The 13,453-nt window shown below is 41.3% G+C and overlaps 1 long non-coding RNA gene across 2 annotated transcripts in view; it reads left to right on the top strand.

The window, feature by feature from the left end:
• The window catches only part of LOC104994647, a 44,617-nt gene that overhangs the window by 21,492 nt on the left and 9,672 nt on the right, over window positions 1-13,453 (top strand). The window contains exons 2-3 of one of the 2 annotated variants that reach the window (XR_825972.1): window positions 2,679-2,940; window positions 12,424-13,018. This is a non-coding gene — a long non-coding RNA (uncharacterized LOC104994647). Of the gene's footprint in view, window positions 1-2,678; window positions 2,941-12,423; window positions 13,019-13,453 lie in introns of those variants that run through there. The other variant, XR_825971.1, reaches the window with a different exon arrangement.

Here is a 13,453-nt window from a genome sequence, read left to right as displayed (position 1 = left end):
CCCATTCTATTATTTTCCTCTGTTTCTTTGCACTGATCACTGAGGAAGGCTTTCTTATCTCTCCTTGCTCTTCTTCAGAACTCTGCATTCAAATGGGTATATCTTTCCTTTACTCCTTTGCTTTTTGCTTCTCTTCTTTTCACAGCTATTTGTAAGGCCTCCTCAGACAGCCATTTTGCTTTTTTGCATTTCTTTTCCGTGGGGATGGTCTTGCTCCCTGTCTCCTGTACAATGTCATGAACCTCCATCCATAGTTCACCAGGCACTCTGTCTATCAGATCTAGTCTCTTAAATCTATGTCTCACTTCCACTGTATAATCATAGGGATTTGATTTAGGTCATACCTGAATGGTCTAGTGGTTTCAACTTTCTTCAGTTTAAGTCTGAATTTGGCAATAAGAAGTTCATGATCTGAGCCACAGTCAGCTCCTGGTCTTGTTTTTGCTTGACTGTATAGAGCTTCTCCATCTTTGGCTGCAAAGAATATAATCAGTCTGATTTCGGTGTAGGCCATCTGGTGATGTCCATGTGTAGAGTCTTCTCTTGTGTTTTTGGAAGAGGGTGTTTGCTATGACCAGTGCATTCTCTTGGCAAAATTCTATTAGCCTTTGCCCTGCTTCATTCCGTACTCCAAGGCCAAATTTGCCTGTTACTCCAGGTGTTCCTTGACTTTCTACTTCTGCTATCCAGTCCCCTATAATGAAAAGGACATCTTTTTTGGGTGTTAGTTCTAGAAGGTCTTGTAGGTCTTTATAGAACCATTCAGCTTCAGCTTCTTACATTGCATCAGCTTTTAGGAAAATGTTTTCGGTATGTTTAACTATATAGTCCATTCATGTATTTAAAAAGAGAGCTACTGTGTCTAGTTTGTTTGTCTGATTTCCCCCCAAAATAATTATTCTCTTTTCACTTCACAGCACCCAGAGGATGCTCTGCAGTGCTTTTGATGTCTCTCCTTTTCCCATCCTGTTCCCTTGGCCTTCCTTCTTCTGGGCCACTGTAGTTTGAAAGCAGAAGCTGTAGTGGAGATTAAGCCAAACATTCTCAGGGCTGATTGCAATTGAAAGCACCTTCAGCTGGTCTTTTGGAGGATGTGGCCTAAGGGAGACTTGTATCTTTTTAGTTGTATCACTTTCAAAGCTAAAAATCTGTAAGTAAATAGGCTGGAGGTATAGAAAGCTGGTTGTACGGGAGGAAAAAATGTACAAGGTTTTTAAAGGTTTGGAGGAAACAGTATCTAATTTAGATCAACCTTCTGTCTCTGCTTTTTATGTCCTTGCTGTGAATTCAGGAAAATGAGCTCCCAGTTTAATTGTACTGTGGGTGTGTGCTGTGTAGCCGTGTGTTTAGAGATCTCATAAATTTTTGCACTTTAAATGATCCCTATAATGCCCTGAAAGAATCAAGGCTTCCTGGAAAATCTCAAACTTGCTCCTGGGGAGTTAATTTGTCCCAGTGCAATCTGATTCACCATGATATTTATAGTGGATGTTTTGATTCTGTGCTGGTGCCTTGGGCTCACAGTGCATTTTTTCTAGACAGTGTTGTCATGAAATGTGACTTGCAAAACTATTTAAAGGCTAAAGCAGCCTTTTAAAAAACATTCTTTTAGGCACAAATCAAGACTGAAGGCTAAACTATTTCTAAATACCTCTCTCTACCCCTCCTGGCTTCTGCTGGACTCTGACGTGGATTTTGATGCTTAAGAACTAATTGGAAAAAACATCAGGACTAATGGAATAAAGAATCTTACTCCCATATCACTAGTTCAGTTCAGTTCAGTTCAGTCGCTCAGTCGTGGCCCACTCTTTGTGACCCCATGAATTGTAGCACGCCAGGCCTCCCTGCCCATCACCAACTCCCGGAGTTCACCCAAACTCATGTGCATCAAGTCGATGATGCCATAAAGCCATCTCATCCTTTGTTGTTCCCTCTCCTGCCCCCAATCCCTCCCAGCATTAGGGTCTTTTCCAATGAGTCTACTCTTTGCATGAAGTGGCCAAAGTATTGGAGTTTCAGCTTTAGCATCAGTCCTTCCAAAGAACACCCAAGACTGATCTCTTTTAGAACAGACTGGTTGGATCTCCTTGCAGTCCAAGGTACTCTCAAGAGTCTTCTTCAACACCACAGTTCAAAATCATCAGTTCTTTGGCACTCAGCTTTCTTCACAGTCCAACTTTCACATCCATACATGACCACTGGAAAAACCATTGCCTTGACTAGACGGACCTTTGTTGACAAAGTAATGTCTCTACTTTTGAATATGCTGTCTAGGTTGGTTATAACTTTCCTTCCAAGGAGTAAGTGTCTTTTAATTTCATGGCTGCAATCACCATCTGCAGTGATTTTGGAGCCCAAAAAACTGGGGGAGGGTATAAATTTTAGCCTCTATCTTAGTTACCAGAAGTGAAAGTCAGTCTGACTTAAATCTATTACTGAAAAGATTAGTTTTTGTGTGCTCATCATTGTGGAACATCTTTACTCCCACTTCTGAGATAAACAGGGTGTGAGAATAGTTGTGTAGCAAAGAAGGTTCTCTCTTCCTCCTCGTCCCTTCTCTTTCCTCTGGCGGAGGTATAGTAGTGATTTTTCTAACAGTGCTCAGAAATTATGTTCTGAAAGGTGATTGCTATTAGCGAGGTTAATTTGCTTCCTTTCTGTATGTTTGCTTTTTGTAGATGCTTGGTTATGAAGAATGATGATGTAAACTTCTGCAATGGCCAGGAAGGATCACCAGGTTTTCAGGAAAAATCCAGGAATGGTGGCCAGTCTGAATTTGAAAAGTCTCCAGGATGGAGCTAGGGCCTTGAGGAGAGACCAGAGGGGTTGAAAATGCTGATGTGGAAGATGGAGGCAAGAGAGAAAAGGAAGAGAGACCAGAGAGAAAAAGACTGTAAGACTCATCCCAGACAGACTCTCAACCAGTGCTTTACAGCAGGGGTAAGTTGCTCCACTTTCATCTGGCAAGCATTTGGCCTTTTCTAGAGTCATATTTGGCTACTTGCAACTTGGTGTCTAGTGAGTAAGGCCAGGTGCTAACTACTCTGTGATGTATGGGACAGCTCCCCAATAGAGACTCAGCCAGCCCCAGATGTCAACAGTGCTGAAAAACCTGCTCGAAACCATCTGAGGAGGGACTCAGCAGGAAAGAGTAATGTTTTGAGCATCCTCTGCACACTCACACAAAACCAGCCAATGGCACATTGTCTTCTTCCTGCTAACTATACTTTTGACTCTCCTAGACATTGCAGGTCACCTGGTAAAGAATCTGCCTGCAATGCAGGAGACCCAAGTCCAATACCTGGGTCAGGAAGATCCCCTGGAGGAGGGCATGGCAACCCACTCCAGTATTCTTGCCTGGAGAATTCCATGGACAGAGGAGTCTGGCTTGCTAGAGTCCATGGGGTTGCAAAGAGTTGGACACAACTGAGTGACTAACACTTCCACTTTTCAGACATTGTGGGCATAGCTAAATTTTTAGCATTTGGTTTTTCTCCCCACATTATTTACCTGAGACTATCTGTAATCACACACACACACACACACACACGCACAGAGTCTCATATATATTCCCTTTTCCTTGGCATATTAAATCTCTTCAATCTTCCTATATCTTCAGCACTTCCACCCCTGGCCCTTTGCCTATCTTATCAGCAAAGAAATACTTGTTAGGAGGTAGTCTGTTATTCACTTTTTTATCCATTTCTCCAATGAATTTATTGAGGGCCTGCTGTGTGCAAAGCATTGTTAGATACTCTTTGGATCCATCAGTGAACAAAACAAAGACTGCTTGTGGAGATTACATTCTAGTGAGGAAGATAGACAATAAACAATCAATATGTAATAGATGAAAGAGATAATATTTTTAAGAGTGTTAAGCACTTTGTTAAAAAAAAAAAGAGGAAGAAGGTAAAGGAGGCAAGGAGGAAATGGTCATATATGTTCTTATTTTCCCTCCAAATGCTAACCTTTGGTAAAAGGAGCTCCAAATACAGTGATGAGTCCAATAATCCTGAGTCCACCCAAGCAATTCTCTTCCAAGAAAGGCTGAATCCCAGGAGCATGTTTGTAAAAGTTTTGCCAGTTCAATTTATGAAATGGTTCACTGGTCTTAAGCTTAAAATGTAGGTCATCTGGAAGCCCAGGCGTTGGATTATGGTTCAATAATTTCTTGAGGCCCCTCTGATGCTACTGATAGTGAGTGAAGGCGGTTCTCCAGAAAAAGATGGGTTTTTGGCCAGCACAGTATCTGCTATTACTCTTGCTATGAAGTCATAAATAGCGCACTTTGTAACTTTTAAGCCATTTATTTTTTGTTCTGTCAATTAGCTCAGAGAGATTTTCAAATAACCTAGGCTATAAGGCTATAAGTATTTGCACTGTGTACAAAGATGTGGAAGTCAGAGTCCTGAAGCTTAAAGAGTTCACACCCAGAAGAGGTGGACATGGGTCATACATCTCCCTAGTGTGTAGTTACGTGTGATCAAGACAAAAATCGAGCTTCCCTGGTGGCTCAGGTGGTACAGCGTTTGCCTGCGATACAGGAGACCTGGGTTCAATCCCTGGGTTGGGAAGATCTCCTGGAGAAGGAGATGGCAACCCACTCCAGTATTCCTGCCTGGAGAATCCCAGGGACGGAGGAGCCTGGTAGGATATAGTCCATGAGGTCGCCAAGAGTTGGACACGACTGAGAGACTTCACTTCAAGACAAAAATCAAATGTCATAAAAATACAGAGGACCAAGAAAAAAAATCACAACCAAAGATGCTGAGGGGACTCCCTGGAAAAGATGGCCTTTGAATAAGTCTTACTTATTGAATATGGTTGAAACAGGCAGAAAGGGGAGATGGGACAGGGAGCATTCCCAGCCTAGAAAGAGTAAGAGCTAAGCAGTAGGGACGGAAGGCTGACAAAAAGTGTTTGGGAAGCTGCAGGTTAAATGTGCATTCTGTGAGCACAAGCAGCTTTTTGCAAAAGGATCGCTTAAAGCTCTTAAAAGCCAGATGTGTTCAGATCATACATCTGAACAACTAAGTTCTCTCACCCTCTTAGTTCTGAAGTGTAGGGCAGCCAGTTGGAAAGGTTACGGCACTGCTTTGGAAGGCTAGGTTTTCTTCATAATATTTTTTTAATTTGTGCTTAAGTTTTCCACTTGAAAACCTTTGTCCGGTTGAAAGACTTCACCAGCGTGAAACCTCCACTCAAGGCACTCAGGCTTCTGGCCAGTAAAGCTACATTTCAGTGAACCTTCCCTGTTGAAAAACTTTCTGCTCAAATTTTCTCCTCCCATTCCTTCTGGATATCATGCATTACCAATATCATCACTTTTCTGTCCTACAGCTGTGCCAGTTTTTTCAGTGTTGAGCTTTATAATAACTGTTAAAGATGAAATTATATATTAACTCAAAAGACTGATAACCATGGTGCAATAAAGCAATTACATTTAAAAACCTAACGTTGGCAATGTAGCTTCAAGACAATGTACACGGAGTAAAATATATTCCCCAGATCCAAATGAAATTCATTATGCTGCCTGCCCCATAGCTGTAAAAAGCCTTTTGGGAACTCATGCATATACAATAGGCAGCATCTTCAGAAGTTGATTTATTTAATCAGAGTGACTACTTATTGAGCATTAATTAAAGAATTCAGGTACTTTACTTGCCCACTCCCTCCCCTCCAGCACTCACTTTTTTTTTTTTTTTTTTTTTAGCATTGCAACCTTATTTAATTCTGGCAGCAACTGTGTGAGGTAGGGATTATAATTCTGACCATGTTACAGATGGAGAAACTGAGGCTCAGACAGGTTAAGTAACCTGTCTATGGCCCTAGTGATGGAATGGATACAGGCTCTTTGAAGACCCATTTCTTGGAAAAGACACTTTGCAAGAATATTACCTTCTTGCTCACCCTGTGGGAAGTTGAAACAATGCTAGCAAAGACTCATTCTTACATCCCAATTTAGGAGTGGGATGCTCTGACTTGCTTCTTTCTTTTAAATGAAAAGATTTGCTTTTCATGTTGGTTGATTTTTCAGAGTACCCAGGATTACATTTAGGTTGTCCTTGAAGGGTGGTGGGTGAGAAAAGAATTTTAAGGGTTTTGATTTAAGGAGGAGGAAAAAGTAGCAGAATTAGGTATTCTGACATCTAGATCTTACTAGTGCTTACTCCATACTTTTTAAAATAGCACTTGCCATATTGTATTTTAATTTTTCTATTTATATCTGGTCTCCTTCCCCTCACATTTAGGTAGTGAGTTTCTTAAGGATAGATACTGTGAAAGTGCTGCACTCAATATGCCAGCAAATTTGGAAAACTCAGCAGTGGCCACAGGACTGGAAAAGGTCAGTTTTCATTCCAATCCCAAAGAAAGGCAATGCCAAAGAATGTTCAAACTACCGCACAATTGCACTCATCTCATACTCTAGCAAAGTAATGCTCAAAATTCTGCAAGCAGGGTTCAACAGTATGTGAACCGTGATCTTCCAGATGTTCAAGCTGGGTTTAGAAAAGGCAGAGGAACCAGAAGTCAAATTGTAAACATCCGATGGATCATTGATAAAGCAAGAGAGTTCCAGAAAAACATCTACTTCTGCTTTATTGACTTCACTAAAGCCTTTGACTGTGTGTATCACAACAAATTGTGGAAAATTCTTCAAGAGATTAGAATACCAGACCACCTGACCTGCCTCCTGAGAAATCTGTATGCAGGTCAGGAAGCAACAGTTACAACTGGACATGGAACAACAGACTGGTTCCAAATAGGAAAAGGAGTACGTCAAGGCTGTATATTGTCACCCTGCTTATATGCAGAGTACATCATGAGAAATGCTGGGCTGGATGAAGCACAAGCTGGAATGAAGATTGCCTGGAGAAATATCAATAGCCTCAGATATGCAGATGACACCACCCTTATGGCAGAAAGCAAAGAAGAACTAAAGAGCCTCTTGATGAAAGTGAAAGAGGAGAGTGAAAAGTTGGCTTAAAGCTCAACATTCAGAAAACTAAAATCATGGTGCCTGGTCCCATCACTTCATGGCAAATAGATGGGGAAACAGTGAAAACAGTGGCAGACTTTATTTTGGGGGGCTCCAAAATCACTGCCAGAAAAGGCAATGGTACCCCACTCCAGTACTCTTGCCTGGAAAATCCCATGGACGGAGGGCCTGGTGGGCTGTAGTCCATGGGGTCGCTAAGAGTCGGACACGACTGAGCGACTCCACTTTCACTTTCACTTAAAATCACTGCAGATGGTGACTGCAGCCATGAAATGAAAAGATGCTTGCTCCTTGGAAGAAAAGTTATGACCAATCTAGACAGCATATTCAAAAGCAGAGACGTTACTTTGCCAACAATTGTCTGTCTAGTCAAAGCTATGGTTTTTCCAGTGGTCATGTAAGGATGTGAGAGTTGGACTATAAAGAAAGCTGAGCACTGAAGATCTGATGCTTTTAAACTGTGGTGTTGGAGAAGACTCTTGAGAGTCTCTTGGACAGCAAGGAGATCCAACCAGTCATCCTAAAGGAAATCAGTCCTGAATATTCATTGGAAGGACTGATGCTGAAGCTGAAACTCCAATACTCCAATACTTTGGTCACCTGATGTGAAGAACTGACTCATTGGAAAAGACCCTGATGCTGGGAAAGATTGAAGATGGGAGGAGAAGGGAATGACAGAAGATGAGATGGTTGGATGGCATCACTGACTCAATGGACATGAGTTTGAGTAAACTCTGGTATTGGTGATGGACAGGGAGGCCTGGTGTGCTGCAGTCCATAGGGCAGCAAGGTGTCAGACACAACTTAGCGACTGAACTGTACTAAGGATAGAGACTGTGTCTTCCTCAATTTTGTTTCACCAAACTCTATGTGGTCTATACAATGTCTGGGAAGCAGTAAGTGTTCAGTAATCCCGAGTTTTCAGGGACACCTAGGACATGAAAGAAGAAAACCTGGATGGTGCACAGGAGAAGTTCAGACAACATGAAAAGAAGAAGCGAGACTAGAGATGGGAGAGAAACCCAATAATCCAAACACCCCAAGAACTGATGGTTGACCTGATTGGTTGTGTCAATTGAAACAATTGGTTATTTTGTCTTTAAAACAGATTTCCAAGCCTTTCCAAATTTGCAATTTTTGGCAGTTGAATTATTAGCAAACTTTGCTGCTGCTGCTGCTGCTGCTAAGTCACTTCAGTTGTGTCCGACTCTGTGTGACCCCATAGACGGAAGCCCACCAGGCTCCGCTGTCCCTGGGATTCTCCAGGCAAGAACACTGGAGTGGGTTGCCATTTCCTTCTCCAATGCATGAAAGTGAAAAGTGAAAGTGAAGTCGCTCAGTCGTGTCCGACTCTTCGCGACCCCATGGTCTGTATAGCCCACCAGGCTCCTCTGTCCATGGGATTTTCCAGGCAAGAGTACTGGAGTGGGTGCCATTGCTTTCTGCAAGCAAACTTTACTACCCTCACCTAAAATCACAAGGATTCCTTCTCCTTCTGTTGTTCCATGCTGACCTGTTATTTTAAGTTAGTATGTAGGATTAATGGTTAGAACACTTTTTAATCAGTCATTAGTTTTTCTAAAGGCAGGTGGAGATGTGGGCTTTTTTTTATTGGCATCATTTTGGTAAAATGTTCATTTTCTTAGTCTCTACTTAGATTGTCTGTATAGTAATTTTGTATTTGACTAAGCACCTTTATAGAAAATAAGATAGGTGTTTTCCCTCAGAGTGTAAATTTGCTGAAGTATGATAAGCTGTTACTTCATCTTTTCCCTTAAAAATCTCTTTTTTCCTATTTCTAGTCAAGCATTTATTAAATCATTAGGAGAAAAATTTAGGTCATCTTTTTAATGTGCATTGACCTAGTTACATTTTCTTTCTAAGCAGCTGTTTAAACTAGATTTATTGAGGAAAATGGCTGGCTCAGTCTTGCATTAAGTCAGATAAGACAGAAAAATGAGGAAGATTTGCAAAGTCCAGGTAAGCTATGTGGCCCCTTTCTCCCCTTTGCTGTGTTTGATTCTGCCCCTTTCCCTTAGATACCGAGGTCTTATTGGCTATATATGATTAACTGTTTCATATGGATGGTCCTATCAAGCAGTGTCTTCCTTTGAAAGCCTCTTAATTCATATTAAATGGTGATGATTCTAGAATCATCATGCTGCTTGGATCCTTCCCCAAATTAAAGGACACATTCACAAAGAACGGTTTTGTGAATAATGAGCATAAACAGCAGCCACACACATTGCTCACTGGACAGTTTGAAATTGCATGTCTAATGCCCTCAATTGTTTCTTTGAGAGTTGTGTCTTCAGAAACATGAAATAGGATCGTAGAGTGAGTTCATTCTTAATAAATGAAAATTCTGTATTCCCTTTATTTGACAGAAGATGTTCTTTTGCTTTCACATTAATCACAGACTTCTAGATGATTATGTATGGAATTCTCCAAATTTCTTAGAATAATCCTGTTAGAAGTCTAATGGGTCACAGAATATCTCTGTTCTAGATGGAGTAGTTTTGATTGAATATAAGCAAATGGTCCCCTATTCTAGTGCCAGGCTTACTGCAAAATTATGCCTGAAATATACAGAGATCTTAGGAAAATTTGGCTTTGTTAACTGTCTTCCACTGTTTTTGTTTTTATCTAGCTAATTTGAATTTCAGGGAAAACTCAGCTGAATAAAACATTTCATGTAAATTTTGTTTGATCTGGTTTACATTTTTACTTCTAATGAGGCACCGATTGTTAAATCAGCCAACTGGAACTAATAATACAGCAGAATGGCGATGCTCCCTAACATAGTCAGCCCTCCTTGTTCTAGGGGATTATGCACTCCAATAGCCCACTTTACTGTCTGTTGAACAAACCTATCTCCCTTAGTTATGCAGTCTTTGAAAACGGTTCTGATTTTCTGTCAGTGCCTTGGGAGTGTAGAGCGGGGCTTGGAGGAAAGGCTTAAGAATCTCCTGCCTTTCCTCCTTTATGAAGCAAATTTGCTTTCTTCTCTCAGTGGCTGCCCTTTCCTCTGTCATCCTGGTCCTATTTCTGCTCTTTTTTTCACCTCTATGCCATGAATAGACCTGTGGTTTCTGTCTCTCTACATTTTAATCTTACCTCTCCACCCCTGGAAAAGCCACAGTCCTCATGCCTACCTTGGGAAATCATACTCATGAACTTCAAGGCTCAGCTTGAAAGCCATGTTCTGCTTGAACCCTTTCCCAAACACCTCAGTCTCTTTCTCCCTCTGCACTTCTTCAGCATTCTGGTTGGTACTGTATACTGCAGCCATTACTCTCTTCCTGATTACTGGGATCATTTGTGTATATTTTATTTCCCCTCTAGGCTATGAACTCCTGGAAAGTAGAAACTGTGCCCTTATTTCTAGAGAACACAGTTCAATACCTGGTATAAAATAGGAGTCAATGATTTCTGGATTGCATGCGTACAGATAATATCTTAGGGAATATGCTCTCACATTGGCCAATTGCATCCCCTCCATTTTGCATTGCTTTCTTTCACCCCAGATTCCAGAAGTAGCAGGTCTCACACGGAGGGGCAAGTCTTGGGCTCTCTCTCTCTCCTGTGTCTATGTTAACCTGGCCAGAGGCTTGCCAATAAGGGTCCTGTTAAAAGGAAGCCACATCTAGGACATGAGACAAGAAAACACAGTTCATTTTGATCTCCTCAATATGCTGCTTGTTGGTTTCAGTGCCCATCTCATGGAAATGAAATATTTATTTTCCTATTTTCTATTTAATACCTGGATTTAAAAATGGGTTTATATATGAGCAGAACAGAAAAGAAGATGCTCCTTCTATTTTTTTTATGACAATTTGACTGCATTAGAGAGAGATTATCCTTTGATTTCACAGAGGAATACATGTTTTAATTACTAGACTGTGAAATGTCCCCAAGAAGAATTTTCTTACAATCTCATTAAATTAACTTCTTTAAGTTCTAAACTCTAGTTTGACTAACCAAAGGCAATGTACTCATGTAACTGTAAAAGTTTAAGACATTCAGAAGAGTAGTAAAAAAAAAAAAAAACTAAAAATTCAAGCAATTCATCCAAAGCAGCAAGTGATAAATGCGAAAACTACTGCTGCCAAAAATGTAACTGTAAGCATAAATCCAGAGGAAAATGTGCAGGAATGATGCAATGTTTAAGATACCTTTTAATGGTAAAGTCTATACACTATACACAACTGCGTCTGGGGTGATTAATGATGTTGCAGAGAAATTCTCATAGCATCCTTGGGCTTGACTCTGACGAAAACCATTTTCAGTAACTCTTGAAGATGTTTTTCATGCCCAGTTCACTCATGCAGAGGCTAGGACAGAGAGCATTACTGCTAGAAAGAGAACTTCTAGGGCTTGGCAAGTGACTCAAGGCAAACTCAGGATTATAAATCAGGAAGGCACAGTGTGTGTTGGTACATGTGTGAAGCAGAAAACCTTGGTAGAGATTCATTAGCAGAGACCATCCTACCGAGATTTAATGAATAGAGTGTATCCATGAGGGTACTTGCGGGGCGTGGGGCTTCCCTGGTGAAGAATCTGCCTGCAATGCTGGAGACCCAGATTCGATACCTGGGTCAGGAAGATCCTCTGCAGAAGGGAATGGCTACCCAGTCCAGTATTCTTGCCTGGAGGATTTCGTGGACAGAGGAGCCTCGAGGGCTACAGTATATGGGATCACAAAGAGTCGGACATGACTAACACTTTCACTTTCACATGGGGGTGCTTAGAGCAAGTATGTTAGAGAAACAATAAAAAAAGGTCCTGAAAAAACAACCCCTAGGATATGAGACAAGACAACCTGGATGGTGCAGAGTAGAAGCTCAGGCAACATAAAAGGAAGAAGCGAGACTAGAGAAGAGAGAGAAGCCCAGAAGCCATAGCTAGAGGTTCTTCCTTGCTTCCTTTGGAGGAGAAAAGGAAGTGTGAGAACTTAATTCTGTATCCTCCGTAGATGTTTTTATACATTTATACCTAAGGCAATTCTGCTGTTATTTTTGCAGTGCATAGATTTACTGGTTTTTTTTCAGCACTTCTTAGGTTGTAACCACAAAATCTCAATATAAAGAACCCACTGTGGGGACGGAACTTGCTGACGATTTGAATTAAGATTTTCATGAGTGGGCAGAACTAGAGGTAGCAGATTCACAAATGTAATTCACCTCACAATTCAAATGTACAGTATAAATGTAATTTGTTTATTATAGTCATAACTAATTGCCTTCCTCCAAAATCCCTATTTACTAATTACCAAGAAAAACATTCAAATGTTCTATGTGGTTTAAAGCTGCATTGGATCTGGGAATTTAAATAGTCCATTTAGAAAGTAGTCTTTCTTGGATAAAAATGCCCATCAATGACAGAAGCATCCCTCACTCCTTTTGTTCTGCTTTGTTTCTAAGGTGCATGGAAGGGCTGTGGCTTCCAGGGTTTTGGAGGTGGGGAAGATTCAGGAACCTCATACTAGATGTTCCTGGTTGCCCCGCTGTCACACACAACTGAAGTTTGTGGCCAGTGTAACTCTCACATGGCTTGGGTTCCTGCAGCCTTGAAGACAAGGCTGGCTTGTTATCAATCACCTAGCTCTCACATCTGATGAGAAGTCACATTTGGCCTTGAATTTGAGGGTCTGCTCTATAGTTCTTTCTATGGAATCCTTTGTGAGGAGTCTGCTGTCAAGCACCTACCATTCCCCTCACCCCAGACTCTCAACAGCTGAATGTGCCCTGTGGTCACCAAGGATGATTTGGAAAAGGAGAATTTTCAGCTCTTCATTCCCACTGTCTACACTTTCCTCACAATTTGAAGTGGCCACACACCCGTTAGATGTTGCAACAGGTCATCTCTAACCTGAATCCTCAGAGTGAGTGGGGATAGCCTGTCTTTGACCTCGGTTTGCCTCAGCATTAGAAAGCTCTTCTCCCATCTGGGGCAAATTCCACAGGACTGGACAAGGTCAGTTTTCATTCCAATCCCAAAGAAAGGCAATGCCAAAGTATGTTCAAACTACCACACAATTGAACTCATCTCACACACTAGCAAATTAATGCTCAAAATTCTCCAAGCCAGGCTTCAACAGTACATGAACCATGACCTTCCAGATATTCAAGCTGGTTGTAGAAAAGGCAGAGGAATCAGAAGTCAAATTGCAAACATCTGTTGGAGCATCAAAAAAGCAAGAGAGTTCCAGAAAAACATCTACTTCTGCTTTATTGACTATGCCAAAGCTTTTGACGGTGTGGATCACAATAAACTGTGGAAAATTCTGAAAGAGATGGGAATACCAGACCACCTGACCTGCCTCTTGAGAACCCTGTATGCAGGTCAGGAAGCAACAGTTAGAACTGGACATGAAACAACAGACTGGTTCCAAATAGGAAAAGGAGTACGTCAAGGCTGTATATTGTCACCCCGCTTATTTAACTTCTATGC

The sequence above is a fragment of the Bison bison genome, unplaced genomic scaffold (genome assembly GCF_000754665.1).
Source record: "Bison bison bison isolate TAMUID 2011002044 unplaced genomic scaffold, Bison_UMD1.0 scf7180017864263, whole genome shotgun sequence".
Taxonomy (NCBI): Eukaryota; Metazoa; Chordata; class Mammalia; order Artiodactyla; family Bovidae; genus Bison; species Bison bison.
The sequence above is the reverse complement of the archived record's forward strand: the minus strand, read 5'-3'. Positions and strand labels throughout refer to the sequence as shown.